Source organism: Dunckerocampus dactyliophorus, chromosome 17 (assembly GCF_027744805.1).
Source record: "Dunckerocampus dactyliophorus isolate RoL2022-P2 chromosome 17, RoL_Ddac_1.1, whole genome shotgun sequence".
NCBI classification, from domain to species: Eukaryota; Metazoa; Chordata; class Actinopteri; order Syngnathiformes; family Syngnathidae; genus Dunckerocampus; species Dunckerocampus dactyliophorus.
Genome location: NC_072835.1, coordinates 982,501 through 997,641, shown reverse-complemented (window position 1 = coordinate 997,641; position 15,141 = coordinate 982,501). Strand labels below are relative to the sequence as shown.

The 15,141-nt window shown below is 45.3% G+C and overlaps 1 protein-coding gene across 1 annotated transcript in view; it reads left to right on the top strand.

Annotated features, from left to right (window-relative positions):
- Window positions 1-3,955: 3,955 nt before the first annotated feature.
- LOC129169731 (membrane-associated phosphatidylinositol transfer protein 2) overlaps window positions 3,956-15,141 on the top strand; it is a 49,185-nt gene continuing 37,999 nt past the window's right edge. Inside the window, exon 1 of the mRNA XM_054756414.1 lies at window positions 3,956-4,834. The gene's annotated coding sequence lies outside the window, so the exon portion shown is untranslated. The remainder of the gene's footprint in view (window positions 4,835-15,141) is intronic.

The window sequence follows — 15,141 nt, the reverse complement described above, 5'->3', positions numbered from 1 at the left end:
CCCCTTGTAAGACACTTACACACACAAAACCTTGTCTTTTTAGCACAGTCAATTGCCTTGCAAGCATAACAGACTCTTTGTGATAAGAAAAGTCAAAAACCCTTCAAAGTATAGCAAGTAGACATGCATAATATCTTTTTTTTCTCCCAAACCAATATGATAGCTTTCTGCTTCTCAAGGCCGATATGGTACTGATAGCCAATAACTATTTCATATCTACTTTTTTTTACTTCCATGTAGACATGGCAGTTTTACGTCCATTAGAGGCTGGAAATGTCAGTTTTGGTTATTTTCAATTCATCGCCCAGCCCTACTATTGGCTGTCCAAGAAGTCCCTAGATGACATCACTGGGTAATTTGCATATTATTTGCATACAATGTTGTAGCAGATGCTGTAGGAAAAAAAGTGCTACCTTGTGGGAGACAACAAAGTGAGTAAAAGCAACCTTAATTACATTTAGAACTACAAATAAATTTGATTCTTGGTTTGTTCATTTAAAATTGGCCATCACTTCATCAAAATTAAAGGAATTGTATTATTTTATCTCAGACAGCGGCTCTCAAAGTCTAGACTGCCTAATCATTCCAGTACATCCGGAGTCGCCTCCAGCCCTTTACATCCCCGATGTAAAACAGGGCGAGATTCACCTCGCTGGCATCGTGTCTCGCACATGCGTGACTGTTGGATGCGTAGCGCTCCACTATGCTCTCAGTGTGCCGCAGGAGCTGAAAGAGCACTGACTTGTGGCTGCTTCCGGGCGGGGGGGACGTCTGGGCAGCAGCCACTGCTGCCCAGTGAGAACACAAACCGCAGAACAATACCAGCTTTCACTTTGAAGTCTCCAAATGCCAGAAAACTCTCCCAGCAACGCCAGAAAAAGTCTCTAGTTGCTTTTGAGAAAATACGTCACCAAGAGGGTTTGCAATGTTGCCAGATTTGGCGCCAAAGTCGCCAGGTTGGCAACACTGGCTCGATGGGGGTTTATGGCACAACAAGCACACTAAATGTCTTCTGCGGAAAGTGAATGTTTGTTTACAAGTCGGCTCAGGGGAAGTTATCACAGGCCGTTCACGTCACAGGCAGGAGAAAAAAGGAGCACTTGATTTGCTCAGCCGCACAGTACGGGTAATCTCACCTCATCGGAGCGTTTCTTTTAAATGATCAGTTATCTGAGCTATTTTTAATGTTATCGGATTCATCGGTATGACGTGATAATTCCCTCATACCGGCCTGGTAATTGTGGTGCACCCCAATGGCAAGCTTTATCATTCTTACCTCAGGGGTGGGCGGTCAGAGACCCACACTGGGCGTGATGGAGCTGAGGCACAAATCACCGCTGCAGGAGCGAGTGGACCGTCAGCCAGCAGGAAGCGAGGCGGCGACGCTCCTAGGAGGCGCGCCTGCGGCCGAGCGAAGCCCGCCCAGACCTCAGAGGAGTTTGTCTCCGGATGGCCTTAGATCGTCCTCGCTGCCTCCTCCAGGACTACGAAGCATCGGCCCGACCACGCCCAGTACGTGCTTGACACACTTTCCACATGGCATGTGTCAGAGGTGCTGCAGCCGTGTATTGGAGGGAGGGTTAGTGGGAACACGGCGTTTAGTGTGTGTGGCGCTTGAACTGTGAGTGCGTGTCTCCAAGCAGCGCTTTTTACAGTACACGCCGTACCGTCCATACAGTATATCACATACAACATAGTAGCATTAAGGAGTTGGACGCAAACACTAGCATAGCTACAGTATGTGCGCTAAAGTGCTAACACTACAGTCATGCTAGGTTAGCCTATTCACTGCAGAAAAACAAACCAGTCAAACTTACAGATCTCATGTCTGTGGCTGACACAAAGTTGGCATTTTTATTTGACGATGTGTAGCGAAGCCTCTTTTTGTGCTTAGCTCCCCAACATCATGTCCATGAGGAAGGAGGTTTTCCCTTCATGACGTTGCAAAAAGCCACAACTTGAAACTATGTGACATTAGGTGCTCATAAACGGTCTCTTACAGTTGGAGCATCATCAAAAAGGGGACCTTTAAAGAACTGTGTGTCATTGTTTTCCCACCCAGCAAAAAGGGAGACGTTACTGGCGCCATTGTCTGCCAAATCCAGCCCTAAACGCTGTCCTACGGAGAATTACTCCACCGCTTTTGGTCACATGATGCCCAGAGAGGAACACCTGCACAAGAGGTGAGACACACGTAACATTGGATTCATGGTAATATCTGAATTTCATTTGTTCCTTTACAACCTTTATGCTACGTACGTACCAACAATCCAATCGGAGGATGTCCTGTGGGATATATGGCGGTGGTCTACAGCCGCTTATTACTGCTCAAAGAGATAAAAACGTGTGCCGTCGACAGGTTGGATGTCGACCAGCGGCGGCACTCGTTCCACAGCAGCAGCACTCCCAGGAAGAGGCTCCACTTTTCATCCGGAGACAACCGCCTACCTGATGGAGACGCCCACCTGGGGTGCGAGGAGGGCCAGCAGGACTCCTTTGAGGACACCTCCCCCCACCTCGGGGACAAAGTGCAGTCTCTGGCTGAGGCGGAGAGGCTTTTTGACGAGCTGACGCAGGAGAAACTGCAGGTGAGTTGTGCCGGGTGACCTCCGACACAACCAGGAAGTCACTGTTTGTTGTTTTTTCCCACAGATTGAGGCAGCTTTGAGTCGCATGCCAGCATCAAGCGGTCGGGTGAGCATGCAGACCAGGTTGGACGAGGTAAGAGCGGCTCTTCACACAGGACTTCAACATATTCGTGGTGGTTGGTTGCATGTGTGTACGGGTGGGGGTCTCTGGATCACGTCGCTTCTTTTTTGTTCTGTTTTTTTATGTCGCAAATGAGACGGAGCCCTGTCTGATTTTCATAATTGTCCATGATGTATGTTCATGTCGTTTTATGGACACCGAGACGAAAAGTGAGCAAAAAAGATGAATAACAAAACAAATATGATTTCAAATACAAATCACCTTGCTTCCACATTCCAAAAACATGCATGTTAGCTTGATTGGAGACTCTAAATGGTCCATAGGTATGAATGGGAGTGGTTGTCTATATGTGCCCTGCCATTGGCTGGACACCAGTCCAGGGTGGACCCCGCCTGTCGCCCCAAGTCAGCTGGGATAGGCTCCAGCATGTCCCCGCGACCCTAAAGAGGAGAAGCGGCATATAAAATGGATGGATGGATCACCTTGCTTCTGCTGCTTCTTTTTGTAAGCAAGACGGAGCCCCGTCTGATTGGCATAATTGTCCATGATGCATGTCCATGTCATTTTGATGGATGCTATGGGAGACGAAAAGTGAGCAAAAAACATGAAAAGCAAAACAAATATGTTTTCAAATACAAATCACCTTGCTTCTGCCACTTCTTTTCGTGTTATGTTATGTCACAAGCAGGACAGAGCCCGTCTAATTTTTATAATTGGCCATGTCACTTTTATGAATGCTGTGAGAGACAAAGAGAGGAAAAAAAATCATGAAACAGAACAAATATGTTTTGAAGACAAATGGACTTGCTTCTGTTACTTCTGTCCAGTTTGCGTAATTGGCTTTGACGCATGGGCATGTCATTTTTATGGACACTGTGGGAGACAAAAAGTGAGCCAACAACATGTAAAGCAAAACAAATATATTTTGAAATGCAAACAATCTTTCTTTTGTCGCTTCATTTTGTGGTTTATCTTTTGTCACAAGCAAGACGGAGGCCCCTTTGAGTGCTTTTAGATGGGCTCTCCGTTGAGAAGAGCGATACATGCTTTCATGTTAGAGGGTGGACTAAGCACAATGGTGCTAATACGTGTTCTTAGTGTTGTTAATGGGTAGTGATGCAGCGCTTCTGTTCCTCTCAGGTGGCCTTAGAGGAGCGTCTGGAGAGGCTGAACCGGGATCTGGGCTCCATCCGCATGACCCTGAAGAGATTGCACGTCCTGCGCTCTTCCGCCAACACATAGCAGTGTCTGTCTTTGCTACGAAGAGGCTTTATTAGTAGCCACCTTTAGCATCTTTTTTATACCTATTTGACTCGGGGAACTTTTTGATATGTCTTTCGGAGAATATATATTTTTAGTAAGACACAGATTTGTAGGTTCAAAGAATCTACAGTTTTTTAATGTTTGGAGTCAGCAGAGAAACTTGACAGCACCACCCTTTTGAACTTTCCTCTTCTGTCCATACTTTTCTTCTCACGTTTATGTTCATTTCAAGGCCAAACGCCAGAAGGAAGTTGATTTTGCTTGAAGATTTGTGTTGTTTATTTGTTCACTTGACATTCCCACTTTGTTTTTTGCAGTAGGAATGATCATTTTTTTGCCGGCAGGACTGGAGCCTTGCTGAAGAAGAAGAAGCCAGCACACACATTTTGTCAATGTGACCATACATATGATATTATTACTGTTGCACAATAAATACTGCTTGTTTTGTCTTATAAGTCAGATTTTCTGTCTACTTGAGAGCAATTTTTTGGTAATTCCCTACAATACAATGCGTATTTAATAATCCAGCTGCTTGTCTTCTGGCAACCATCGTTTCAGTGACTCCTGTAGCCACTGGGTGTCGCCATTTCCCCCTTTAGCTTCTCTTATGTCACCGTTATGAGACCATCACCGACACACACCGGAACCTGACGATGGAGGCACAATAGCCGCAGTAGACGTGGAGGACTCACCGGTAGGGTGTGCGTGAGGACGTGGAGGGAGGTGAAAGCCATCCGTACGTGCACTCTCCTCAACTGGCCCGACGCGCAGGCGGCGATGCCGCTTATCGGGGGCTGCGACCTCGTCCAGCCGGAGACGAACCGGGACCGGTAGACCGTCGAGCCCACCCGCACAGTCTCAGGTGAGTCGTCGGGTGGAAAGCATTGACATGTTTGTCGATTGAAATGACGTCACACAGGCAGTTAAAGCTTAATGAGGCGTCATTTGTATTGAATGATTACAGGACCGGTCCTAGCGGTGGGGTGGGTGGAGGTGAGACCCTGCCACCCCTAAGAAAACACGGATTGTTATAATATTTAATGGTTTTGACGTTCAGAACACAGTTACAAATATGAAAACGCTATTTTTTTAATGAGGCGTCTCAGAACAGGTCTATACCTTGACCGTTTCTTTTCATTTTGTCTTATTTACTCAGCTGCATAGAATTCCTGTCTTTACACTGGTGCCGTGGGGTTTGACTTAGTGGATTATTTTACCTTGTAAAAGGTGACGGTTATGGCAAATAACCGGCGAGGAACGATGGCATCGCAGTTGCTCCCTGACGTATGTGCGCGTGCGACAATAGGGTCAGCGTTGCAATATAGGAAGAAGACCCGCTTCCTGACAGGAAGTGAGCGCTTCCTACTGCGTCACCGCAAGCCTAACAGACGGGATGTGCACCGCACATGTGGCACGTGCGCTCTTTGCTGCTGTCGAAACCGCAGGGAGCCATGAATCAAAGATGTTGATGGATGATAACGGCGGCCTGCGAGGGATGATCAGTCCTGGGATGAATAATATTGACTTGGTAGCATGTTGCTAGCATGTTGCTAGCCAGGCTGTTTGCAGCCACCATGCCATGATCAAACTTATATATGTGATCTTTTTGTTAGGGCTCTCAAATGATTATCAATTTTAATCAGATTAATTAGTTTTCAAATGAATTAATCATCATTAATCACCATTTGCAGCTGTGTCTGAAGTATGCCCCTTTTTTATTGTATTTTGTTGAAAGAGATAAAAGACAGTACAGGATGATATATGTATTGAATATGAATCAAGCTAAAAGATAGCACACATGTCTGCAAATGTATTTGCCGTACACTGCACCATTTCTATCACACTTTCACGCCTTATTATGAGCCATGGACTTCCAAGCAGACTTAAATGCAGCAAATTATGCTTCCACATGAAGAGTTACATTAGGGAGTGAGAATATCCACTTTTTGTCTTTTGATTTATTTCGACCACACGTACACGCATAATAAAGATGTTTTTGTGATTTCCGGAGTGTCTGTGAATGCATCTTGCGGTGGTCCCGTGACAATGAGGAAGTGTGCTTCCGAGGAGGACTAGAGATGTGTTTGTGAGTTGGAGACACACACGTGCTGTTGGAATTGCACTGCTGCTGATGTGTTTACAAAGAAGTTACTAAAAAGAGCTTCAGGCTTTGTGTGACTACGGGGACGTAACAAGTGCCTCGTGGCTTGCCGTGATGCGTATGCGCTAATTACACGAAACATTTTAAAGTAATTAAGTAAATGAGTTACCTCCATGAACATGCCATTTTTTTACAGCCCTAATGTATTTATAATGTGTCAGGGTATTCCATGTATGTATGTACTGATAATGTACCTTATGAATAAACACAATAGGAGGGACCGCCTGGTGGTCGGGCCTTCACCCGTGCGGCCAGGCCTAGCCCGAAGAAGCCACACGGGAACTCTGGAGTTGCTGCAGGGGAGAGGCAGTGAGCGGGTGTGGGCTTATTAATAGCCCCCCGGTTCGGTGCCTCTGTGTTGGAGTCATCCCTGGCTAACGAGAGGGTAATTTCCCTGCGCCTTCGGGTTGGGGAAAGGGTCCTGACTGTTGTTTGTGCGTACGCGCCGAATGGCAGTTCAGAGTACCCAGCCTTCTTAGAGTCCAACAGAGGGGTGCTGGAGAGCACCCCAACTGGTACATCCGTCGTTCTACTGGGAGACTTCAACTTTCATGTGGGCAATGACAGTGTGACCTGGAGGGGATTGGGAGGAACGGCCTCCCCGATCTGAACCCGTGCGGTGTGATGTTGTTGGACTTCTGTGCGAACCACAGTTTGTCTATCACAAACATCATGTTCCAACATAAGGATGTCCATAAGTGCACATTGCACCAGGACACCCTAGGCCACAGGTCTATGATCGACTTTGTAGTCGTATCATCAGACCTGCGTCCGCATGTTCTGGACACGCGGGTGAAGAGAGGGGCTAGGCTGTCAACTGATCACCACCTGGTGATGAGTTGGATTAGATGGCGGGGGAGGATGCCGGACAGACCCGGGAGACCCAAACGTGTAGTGAGGGTGTGCTGGGAACGTTTGGCAGAGTCTCCTGTTCATCGAGTCTTCAGCTCTCACCTCCGGCAGAGCTTCGCCTGCATCCCAGGGGAGGATGAGGATATTGAGTACTATTCCGTACCTCCATTGCTGAGGCAGCCCATTGCAGCTATGGCCGCAAGGTGGTTAGTGCCAGTCGTGGCGGCAAGCCCCAAACTCGATGGTGGACACCAGAGGTTAGGGCTGCCGTCAAGCTGAAGAAGGAGTCCTATCGAGCATGGATGGCTTGTGGGACTCCTGAAGCAGCTGACAGGTACCGGCAGGCCAAACGGCACGCGGCTTCGACTGCGGTCGAGGCAAAAACTCGGGTGTGGGAGGAGTTCGGTGAGGCCATGGAACACGACTTTCGGTCGGCCTCGAAGAGGTTCTGGCAAACTGTCCAGCGCTTCAGAAAGGGGAAGCAGTGGCCGGTCCACACTGTTTACAGTGGGGACGGGGGCCTGCTGACCTCGACTGAGGATATAGTTGGGCGGTGGAAGGAATACTTTGAGGCCCTTCTCAAACCCACTGACATACCTTCCATAGAGGAAGCAGAGACTGAGGACACGAACGTGGACAGTTCCATCACCGTGGCTGAGGTATCTGGGGTAGTCAAAACGCTCCCCAGTGGCAAAGCTCCGGGGGTGGACGAGTTTCGCCCTGAATTCCTCAAGTCACTGGATGTTGAGGGACTGTCTTGGCTGACACGTCTCTTCAACATTGTAAAGGTCAGTGGAGGGTGTGTTCCAACTATAGGGGGATCACACTCCTCAGCCTCCCTGGGAAAGTCTATTCCAGGGTGCTGGAGAGAAGGGTACGACCGTTAATCGAACCTCGGCTACAGGAGGTGCAATGTGGTTTTCGTCCTGGTCGCGGAACACTGGACCAGCTCTACACCCTTGCAAGGGTCCTGGAGGGTACTTGGGAGTTTGCCCAACCGGTCTACATGTGCTTTGTGGACCTGGAAAAGGCATTCGACCGTGTCCCTCATGGTGTCCTGTGGGGGGTGCTCTGGGAGTACCGGATTGGTGGCGCTATTACATGCCATTCGGTCCTTGTACAACCGGAGCAGGAGCCTGGTTGGCATTGCCAGTAGTAAGTCCAGCTTGTTGAACGTTGGCCTCCGCCAAGGCTGCCCTTTGTCACCGATTCTGTTCATAATTTTCATGGACAGAATTTCTAGGCGCAGCCAAGGTGTCGAGGGAGTCCAGTTCGGGGGCCTTAGGATCTCGTCTCTGCTATTTGCAGACGATGTGGTCCTGATGGCCTCATCGGGCTGTGACCTGCAGCGTTTACTGGGACGGTTTGCATCTGAGTGTGAAGCTTCTGGGATGAGACTCAGCACCTCCAAATCCGAGGCCATGGTTCTCAGTTGGAAAAGGGTGGATTGCTCCCTCCGGGTTGGGAATGAGGTCCTGCCCCAGGTGGAGGAGTTCAAGTATCCCGGGGTCTTGTTCACGAGTGAAGGAAGGTTGGAGCGTGAGGTTGACGCTGGCGGGATTATGTCTCACAGCTGGCCTGGGAACGCCTTGGTGTCCTCCCGGTGGAGCTGGAGGAGGTGGTCGGGGACCGGGAAGTCTGGGCTTCCCTACTGAGACTGCTGCCCCTGCGACCCGGACCCGGATGAGCGGAGGAAAATGGAATGGATGGATGGATAGATGGATGATATTGAGGTAGCGGAGTGATTTCCAATAAAGCCAAGATAATACACAACAACAGAAAAAACATGACACAATCATATAAAATATGTGAACAATAAAACAAGAACATAAGTCAAATAATAAAAGCATTCAAGTGAATGATGATGGCTGAAGTCTTTTGATAAGAGAATGGATTTTAGAGCATGAAGAGCAAGTTTGGGAAGTATCCATACGGATGGGCCCATCGCAGGTGTTGTGTTTGTGAGTTGGAGATACATCCTGTTTACGTACGTTGATGACTGGCTTGCTGAGATGCGTATGGGTTAACTACACCTGCAAAAATGTGACGTAATTCACCAATTCACCGATGTGCTTCTCCGGCTTGGTATCATGTTTGATTCGGAAGGAAAAGAAGACGGAGCCTTGCAGGATGTGATTATCGGGTGGAACGATGAGGTCGGCGCTAATGAATGCTGTTAGGAAGTAGCCACAGCAGAAAGAATGAGTCATAGTATTGATTGCTGCCACACACGCACACACTCGTCCTACTTTTTCCTCACGGGACGACACCACCAGCAGGTTTTCTGTCCAGATATCTGAGCCGCATACCAATCACGGCTTACGTAGCACCGGCTTGTCACGGGGACGCCACGTCATCGCCGTGCGTGGAGGCTATTTTTAGCCGTGTAAACAGAGGGATTCCGAGCGTGGGATGGACGTGCGGCTGCGTGTGAAAGAGCGCCTGTCAGGGAGACGCAACTAGAGCGGCGACATGTGCTGTCTGATGCCCACCCCCTCTTTTCACAACACATGCAGGGCCTGGCTTTGTGCCTTTCTGTAGTGGCGCCCTGTCAGGAAGGCTTCAAAATAGCCTCATCCCTGCAGGGGCGGTGGGAGGGTTTCGCTTTCAATGACCCCCGCGTTGCCCAGTGGACGCGGCCGTGAAGGTCAGCAGGAAGAAAGAAAGAAAGAAAGAAGAGCCGCAACAAAACCCAGGAAAGCGTGATACTGCCCTAACAGTGCCCACGTTCACACCAACACACACAAACGGCAGCTTCTACCCACCGTGTGAAAGAGGTTCACGTCACACCCCCACTCTCTAGGCCTCTAATACCCCCTCCCGAGTCTTTCAGTGAAGCTGCCATTTTATTCTCCTCAAATGACTTTTTTCTCATTTTCTTTCTAGCAAAATGATGTTTTATTTCTCGTAATGCTCAGACTTTATTCTCATAAAATGATTTATTCCAGTAGCGTTATCCATTTATTCTTGTCAAATTACAACTTTTTTTCCCTCATTTTCTTTCTAGTAAAATGATGTGTTTTTCTAGTAATATTAAGATTTTATTCCAGTAAAATTCTAACTTTATTCTTGTCAAATGACGACACTTTTCTAAGCAATGTTATGACTTTATTCTGGTAAAATGATAACTTAATTCTGGTCAAATCAGTATATACATATTTTAAATAATTGTGCCTTTATTATTTATATTTTTTAATTATTTATTATGCCTTTATTCAAGTAAAATTATGTTTTTTTCCCCTAGTAATAATAAGACTTTGTTCTAGTAAAATAATGTCATTTAATGCATTTATTGTAATAAAATTATACAATTTATTCTCGTCAAACTAGGACAATTTTCCATGTAATTTTATGACTTTATTCTAATGAAATTGTGAGTTTTTTTGGTAGAAATATGAAGACTTTATTGTTGTAAAATTGTAACTTTATCTTCGACAAATGAGTACATTTTTTGCATGTCATTTCATGCATTAATTCTAGTGTGCGTGCGTGTACGTGTACTACAGTATGGCCTTTGGCATCCTCATACATTGTCTTGTTTGTCTGTCAGCACTTTGTCTAATTAAGGCTCACTTCTTCTTTCTGGGTGTCACCTGACACGCCTCACTCGCGCCAACCAGGACACCCAGGAAGCAGCACTTGCACGCAGTCAGTCAGCAGCTATTCATTACTCACTTGCTTTATTGATTGATTTACGATGCACGTAGTGTAGCTACACGGCAGACAAATCACAGTCCAAATATTAGGAACAGCTTCCACTCTGTCTCCGTGCACAATCGTTGAGTCTAAAGCGTAATTGCAACGTCAGCGGCAAGAACAACGAGGAATATGTTCTCATAATATCGAGACTTTATTCTCCTAAATCAGGTGTTCCTTTTCATTGTCAAAAAGTTAACACTTTTAGATTGGAAAATATTCATATTTGGACTTGATTGTGGTGAAGTTCATAATGTTTGAATGGTTTGATTCATCGTGGACGTGCCCAGGAGTCTCACTGGAGCACATCACTTCGTACAAGTCACCGTGTTGCATGTCCAAAAAGGAATAGGAAGAAGCAAAGCTTATTTAATCCTACCCCTCATCAGTTTCACATCAGTTGCAATACATTTATTCACCTCTTGTTCTTCCAAGTGTACTTTGTAAGTCTACATGACAATGTAGTGCAATCATAGCCAAGGTTTTTACTTACTGAAAGGAAGCTAGAGGCTTAATAATAACTGATAGAATATATCCACCACCCACAGAACAAAGCTGTGCTAGTAATGTCTTACGCTTGTTTTTCATATTTGACTTACTAAAAGGAAGCTAGAGGCTCGATGATAATAACTGATAAGCAGTGTTGCCACAGTTACTAAGAAAAATAATCTGATTACTGACTACTGATTACTGAATAAAAAAGTAACTCAGTTACTTTACAGATTACTTTATTTTGAAAGTAACTAAGTTACATTACTAGTTACTTTTCCAGTGACTTACAGCTGCTGCCTGCAACACTACCCTTCACCACAGAACGACAACAGGTCTTAGGAACACTATTTTTATTGGTGCAACATCAGCAATGGATATAAAGTTTAACTTAAATAAAAAAAACAAAATAAATGTTTTTATTGAAGAAAAAGTCTCACTTGCCATCAGCTTAACTATGTTTTATAAAAATGTAAAACAAATTATAAATGTAATAATAACCTTTCTTCTCTTGAAATAAAACAGGAATACAGACTACATCTTCAAATAACTTAAACTTGCTTTTGGAAACAAATATTCTTCCTTGACTTAACAAAAACAAAAATCTTACTTGACATATTTAACATATTTAAGTTTTGTGAGCACTGAAGCGGAGTGGTCATACACAACAAAACTGGGAAACATCATGCTTCAGTTCTTCTGCTACTTCTGTGGTAACTGCATGCTATGAATGAAACAATGTGGTGGTGTGATCACACCAATGCTTCTACTTCATCAACAGAAGCTTCTCCAACCTCTTGTCAGAAAGTCTATTTCTTCTACGGGTCAGTACCAGACCTCCCAGACTGAAGCCGCTCCACAGGAGCACTTGATGGGGTTGGAGTGTTATACTTCTTATTTTCTCTTTTCTCTTCTTACTTACTTAAATGTTTGAAAATTGATGCAGAACCTGAAGGTCATAGACTGACCTCAGGTAGTCCATGACTTCCTTTTCTGCTGAATACGTCTCCTCAGGCTCGGCCTCAAAACTGAAAAAGTCTGTCTCACCTCGGCCGGCAGAGGTGGTGGGCACATCCGCAGGTTTTGGTGTTGCAGGAGCAGTTTTGTTGCACTCCAATGTCAGAAGTTGTTTTAGTCTGTCCCTCCGACCTGCATCCCTCAGCCATCTGAGCTTGAATTTTGGACAACTGACACCTGCAAGGAGGGCGTCTTTGTCGTCCAGCACATCAGCAAACCGGGTCTGGATAGCCTGAAAATATAATTCAGATGTTAAAGACAAGGACATTTGTCATTAAATGACTTGCACAACATGACTAATGTGGGCTCAATATTGTTTTTGTTTTTTGTTATATATACACTAAAATGTTTTCTATGACACTCAATAGTATTGATCATGAAAAGCATCATGAAATAAACATGAACTAGTTTAATGACAGAACATACCAGTGCTATGGCATCTGGAAGGCCAGCAGTTGTTCTGGAAAGGAAGTCTTTCACAGCGAGGGTCTTCTGCATCAAAACCTCAAGTGTTGGTAGTAAAGTCCCACAAGGACAGTCACCTTGTAAAATGTCGAGTGCAGCTGTCAGTGGCTTCATTGGCGGTGCAGTACTCGTGTAGGAATTGGTACTCCTTGTCTTTGAAGCATTTAACTCCCAGCTTGGTGGACAGAGTATTCAGTTCACTCATGGGGATGTCAGCAATTCTCCTTACAGCATCAAAAAAGGTGTTCCACCTTGTGGAAGTAGGTACCAGGAGTTTTCTTTTGCTGATTTCCTCCACTGTTTCGGATGCAAGAGAGGATCTGCTTGATTTGGTCCAAAGAGCTGTGCACTTTGCTATGCTAGCCCTACAAAGCCTTGGCAACTGGCTTAGATGTCAAAAAATGTCTCTACATCAAAAGTTGAGATGATGTTTCTTGTGTGAGAAGCACACCCGTGGTGTGGGGGGAGAGACAACTGGCCATCACTCTCATTCTCATCTGAGAGGACTTTTGACACATTTAAAAAAGTGACATCATCATCGTCGTCATCAGTGGGATTGGACACTACTTCCTCCGTTTCATTCTCATCATCCGATGCTGTGACAGGCTGATGAACTTTAAACACCTCGACAAAGTTGGATCCATTATCAGTCACTGTTGCAACTACTTTGTTGAGCAGTCCATACGCAGAGTGAATGTTTTTCATTTCGGCACCAATAACATAAGTGTGCCTACCACCAATTCTGCACGCCAAGGCCGCCTTATTGCGCTCCAGTGAGCATCTTCCGATCCAGTGGAGCGTTACTCCCATATAACTTCTGTTGTTCGACGTCCAAATATCAACAGTAGTTGACACAAACTCGACATCATTCATCGCAGTCTTGATATTACGTTCCATTTCAGCATACTCGTGCTCCAGATAGGATGAAGATGATGTTCTGTGAGGAAGCTAGGCAGTGACAGTAGTGGGGATCTTCTGTATAATGGCACGAAACGACGGTGTGTCAACCGTGGTCAGCGGCAACATTTCCTCCACGATGTACCGCGCAACCAACCTCTTCAACTCCCCTCCACTTACTGACTTTCCAACGAAGTCCACTTTCTGTTGTTTGAGTGGCGTCGGACCTGCTGCACTCGTAGCTCTCCTTTTTGCTCCATCAGTAGGAACTTTCGCCGTGAGCTTGACTGTGCCGTGCGGCGAGTCCAGATGTTTCTTCAAGTTTGATGTTGTGTTATTGAAGGCAGATAACAGTTTGTCTCCAGGACAGAGCGTACAACGAACCGTAATATTCCTATCTTTGCTGGACACCAACTCGAAGTAGTGACTGTATTTCCACCTAGCAAAAGCCGAGCTCCCTCCTGCCGCCATTGTTGTTGACACACGTGACTCGCCGCCGTCACCGCGGCAATGATGGCTTTCTATTTGTTAAAAAACAGTAACGCAAAGTGGCTTTGGATAAGTAACTTCGATCAGATTACTTGTTTTGAAATAGTAACGCTTTAAATTACTCGTTACTGAAAAAATGGTTATGGAAGAGTAACGCGTTCCTTTGTAACGCATTACCAACATCACTGCTGATAAGATGGTGGACAGAATGGTTGGTTGATGATGAGAGAGTACAGACCAGGTACTCTCCACAATGAAGAGTTAGTAGTGGTTAGATATACTGTAGTATTGTATGTACTCTGTAGTTCAGGTCTCTTCTTTGTATTTTGTGAACATCAACTGCTTGTACTTGTTCTTCAAATGGCTCATTGTTGTGCCTTGTTTGGAGTTCCTCACTCAATCCGTTCCACAACTTGATTCCACATCCAGAAATGCTGAAGGTGTTCAGTGTTGTCCGTGCATTGAAGTGTTTTAGCTTACATTTTACCCTCACATCATATTTCTCCTCTCTTGTTGATCAGAATTGTTTTACATTTTTGGGTAGAAGGTTATTGTTTGCTTTATGCATCATTTTAGCCGTCTGAAGGTTGACTAGATCTGCACATGTTAATAATTGTGATTTTATAAATAAAGAGTTTGTGTGTTCTCTGTAAGCAGCATTATGGATGACCCTGAGTGACCTTTTTGTAGCACAGTTAGTGGCTGAAGTGCACTTTTGTAGTTATTACCCATAACTCCACACAATAAGTTAGATATGGTAATATCAGTGAACAGTAGAGCGTATGTAGTGTAGTGCTTTTTGGTCAAGGACAAATTTAGCTTTATTCAGTATTGAGGTGTTTCTTGCCACTTTATGTTTTACATTTTTAATGTGAGATTTCCAGTTCATCTTCTCATCTATTATAACCCCGAGAAATGTATTTAGGTTCACCCTGTCAATGTCTACCCCATCAATTTGTATTTGCTGGTACGTTTCTTTTTTACACTTACCAAATAGCATTACTTTAGTTTTACTGAGGTTCAGGGATAGTCTGTTTTTATCAAACCATCTTTTTAGTAGAGTTAGTTCATCTGTGATTTGTTGTACTAGCTCTGGTGTGCTG